The sequence below is a fragment of the Schistocerca nitens genome, chromosome 2 (assembly GCF_023898315.1).
Source record: "Schistocerca nitens isolate TAMUIC-IGC-003100 chromosome 2, iqSchNite1.1, whole genome shotgun sequence".
Classification (NCBI taxonomy): Eukaryota; Metazoa; Arthropoda; class Insecta; order Orthoptera; family Acrididae; genus Schistocerca; species Schistocerca nitens.
The window spans coordinates 921,103,838-921,108,230 of record NC_064615.1 but is presented as its reverse complement, the minus strand read 5'-3'; positions in this window follow the sequence as shown (position 1 = coordinate 921,108,230).

Genomic DNA, 4,393 nt, shown 5'->3' with positions numbered 1-4,393 from the left:
CTCCACTCAGGGACTGGGTGTTGTGTTGTCTTCATCATCATTTCATCCCCATCCAGGTCGCCCAATGTGGCGTCGAATGTAATAAGACCTGCACCAAGGCGGCCAGACCTGCCCTGCAAGGGGCTTCCCAGCCCATGAGGCCAAACACTCATTTCCATTTACCTGAGAAAATTGGGGTTTTTATCTTCAAGGTCAACCCTACCCCCCCCCCCCCCCCCCCCGAAAATCCCCGCATCAAGGGCACATACGTGTGTTATGTAACCTGATACTCTGCCCATACCTCTTGATAGATTGCTTCATGTAAAATTGGCAGAGAAATGAAATTCATCCTCCCCCTTGGGTCAAGTTCACCCTCACACCGTTTCTGGGCCAATGAGAACACATTAAAATGGTGGAACCCCTATCCCTCTCCCTTTTCTCTCTAGTTCAAATGCATGAGACTTGTCATTCGACGTCTGTTCACCATAGTGAGGGAAACAGGTTTGTAATAAATAATAAGGAATTAATTTCTTCAGTATTGAGAATAATTTTCCTCAATTCCTCTCTAGAGCAACTGCATGAGCCTAGTCCTAGTGAAAGGTTCAGGTTCTTTTGCAAATAACAGTGATACTGAGTATTGGTTTATTAATAATAATTTTCATTTTGCAAATCATTTGTTTAGCAATTTTTATTTACTAAAAATAACTTTTTCAAATATATTTACAATCCCCTTTTAATTTATGATTTATTAACAATAATTTTAAAGCCTTTTTTACAATAATATTTTTGAGCTTTAAAGATGACTCGTATACATATGCACTGATGAGCCAAAACATTATGACCACTGCCCACTGCGAGATTATACACTGCCTGATGGTGCTGAGGGCATGTGACACAGTAAGAGAAGTACATACGCAGAACAGAGGCGAGTAATTCTAGCGACGATAAGCGGCGCAAATGCGGAACTCCGTCGACTTAAGCGGCTTTGACAAAAGCCAGATTGTTGTGGCCCTGTGACTGGGAGTGAGCATCTCAGAAACAGCGAAGCTGGTGGGCTGTTTGCTTACTACTGTCGTGAGCATCTATGATATGTGGATGAAGAATGGTGAAACCACGAGTAGGCGACAAGAAACTGAATGTCCATACCTCATCACAGCACACCAGAGTCTTGCCCGCTCTCTAAGGCAGGACAGACGGAGATCTGTGGCAGATCTGACGACAGAATACAGTGCTGACGCAGGCACAAGTGGTTTGGAGCACGCCGTTCAGTGATACAACAGTACTGAACAGGTGTTCCGCAGCAGAGGACCCCTACATGTTCCCACGCTGACCCAACAAGATCGTCAATTGTGATTACAGTGGGCAAGGGTTCATCGAGATTGGACCACGGATGAATCCCGCTTATTGTTAAACCAGGTTGGTGGTCGCACCCATACCCGCCATAATCCACGCGAATGGCTGCTCGAAACATTCAACGCTCCACAGACACAGACCAGCTGGAGCAATACTATGTTATGGGGGACATTCACTTGGGCTTCCATGGGACTTGCAGCAGTAACCGAAGGCACCATGCAGCTGTGGACAACGTATTCATTATTAGGAACCACCTGTAACACCTTACGCTTAATGTCTTCCTCAACTGTGATGGCATCTTCCAGCACGACAACTGTCTGTGTCACAAGGCCAGAATCGTGTTACAATGGTTTCAGGAGCATGATAATGAACTCCAGCGTCTTGGCCATCAAATTCCGTTGGTGTCATGGCCATCAAATTCCGTTGGTGTCATGGCCATCAAATTCGGCTTGTCAGAATCCAATGAAACCGATCCGAGATACTAGCGAGCGTCAGATCTGCGCCCACAAAACAACTGCCCATAAGTTACGTGAAGTGCGTGACCTGTGCGAAGGCATCTGGCCCCACAAATCTCCAGATATCTATTAAATACTTGTCGAATCAATGGCATGCAGGATCACTGCTCAATTGCGTTCCAGAAGTGGACCAACACGCTTTTAAGTAGGTAAAATGTAAACCTCAGGCATTCCGTCGGGTAGACCGATCGCCGGGTGCAAGTATTTCGATTTGACGCCACTGCGGTGACTTGCGCGTCGATGGGGATGAAATGATGATGATTAGGACAACACAACACCCAGTCCCCGAGCGGCGAAAATCTCCGACCCAGGCAGGAATCGAACCGGGCCCTTAGGATTGACATTCTGTCTCGCTGACCACTCAGCTACCGGGGGCGGACTTTAGGTAGGTGGTCATAACGTTTTGGATCATCATTGTATATGCGTTCTTTAAACTAAGATTGTCTGGTACAGAGATACATGTTGTATATGTATTCGTGGAGATACTATTGCTTTACACCAATACTAGTAAATAAGAATAATCTATCAAATAACTTCCGGGAATTCAGCCAGGTAACACTTTCAGCGACCGCCGACATTTCGGCGGGAGAACACCCCGCCATTTACAAGACAAACTGCAACGGACAGGCGGCGTACATGCAAATTTAATACCTCGGTTCTCGGACAGAAGCAGGAGAGATAACACACACACACACACTGAACACTAGTGCCACCAAAGATGTCCAAAGTCAGAGCTATCGATAGTGAGACTATGAATTCGTAGGTGAGGCAGCATTGACTCTGTCCCACTGTTTTTTGGCAAGGGAGAGAGCCGGATTCCCAACAGAGTTTAAACAGAAACCTCCATCCCTGTTAACCAGGTTGCTCGCTAATTTAATCTCAACTGCCTCCCTAATAACACTGTCCCAATAGCTGGACGTGCATGCCAATATCTCGGTGTTATTATATAACATGGGGTGACCAGTATCCAAGCAATGTTCGACAATAGCAGATCTATTTGGCTGCTGTAATCGTGTGTGCCGTTTATGCTCAGTACATCGGTCCTCCACGGTCCTGATAGTTTGACCAATATATGCCATGCCGCAGCTACAAGGAATACGATATACACCCGCCTTACGCAGTCCAAGATCATCCTTAACGGAACTCAAAAGTGCTCTAATTTTAGATGGAGGTCGGAAAACACATTTCACATCGTATTTCCGTAAAATACGACCGATCTTATTGGGCGTGTTTCCTACGTAAGGCAAAAAGGCAGTAGACTTAGGTGTTGACTCAGAATTATCATCAATCACCCGATGTACAGTTGGTCGATAGAGCAACGCACGTTCAATCTGTCTATCACTATAACCATTTTGACGAAATGTAACTTCAAGATGGGACAGCTCAGCTGGCAAAGTCTCAGCGTCAGAAACGACATGTGCCCTGTGTTCCAAGGTACGAAGTACCCCTTCACGCTGAGCCGGATGGTGACAACTATTAGCCTGTAGGTCCAAGTCGGTGTGAGTATGTTTCCTGTAGACTGCATGTCCCAATGATCCATCATCCTTCCTCCTAACCAACACGTCGAGAAAGGGAAGGCAACCATCCTCTTCAACCTCCATCGTAAAACGAATGTTCGGGTGGATCGAGTTCAGATGTTCTAGAAAGACATTCAAATTCTCCCTACCACGAGGCCAACCAACGAAGGTATCGTCAACGTATCTATAGAAACAGGCGGGTTTCAAAGGCGCCGACTCCAATGCACGTTCCTCGAAGTCTTCCATAAACAAATTTGCGATCACAGGAGACAACGGACTACCCATCGGAACTCCATCTGTCTGCTCGTAATACTGGTCATTAAATAAAAAGTAAGTAGATGTCAACACATGCCTAAAGAGATTAGTTAAATCAGCACCAAACCTGGCCTCAATTAACCGCAACGAATCAGACAGAGGAACAAGAGTGAAGAGAGAGACCACATCGAAACTCACTAAAATATCAGAGTCATTCAGCCTCAGTCGCTCCAAACGACGTAAAAAATCAGCTGAGTTCCTGATATGATGTTCACACCGTCCTACTTGTGGACTCAACAGAGAAGCAAGATGCTTGGATACACGATATGTCGGAGCGCCGATGTTACTATAGGACGGAAAGGAACCCCTTCCTTATGAACCTTTGGAAGGCCATATAACCTAGGGGGAACGGCACTATAGGTGTTAAGCCTCTTGATAGTGTCCTGCGACAAGCCACTTTTCTTCAGGAGGCTGTTGGTCTTTCTCTCAACACTTTTCGTGGGGTCAGCATCGATTCTGCGATACGCTGAATCAGATAGTAAACGATGCATCTTTTGTACATAATCATGTTTATTTAAAACAACGGTGGCATTGCCCTTGTCAGCAGGTGAAATAACAATACTAGGATCAACTTTGAGACAGCGTAAAGCAGCCCTCTCTGCTGCTGTTACATTACTCTTGGGTGGACGAGCCCTAGTCAAAACACGGCATGCCTCCCTCCTAACTTCCTCTGCAGCGTCAGGAGGTAGTTTGCAAACTGCCTGTTCAATTGAA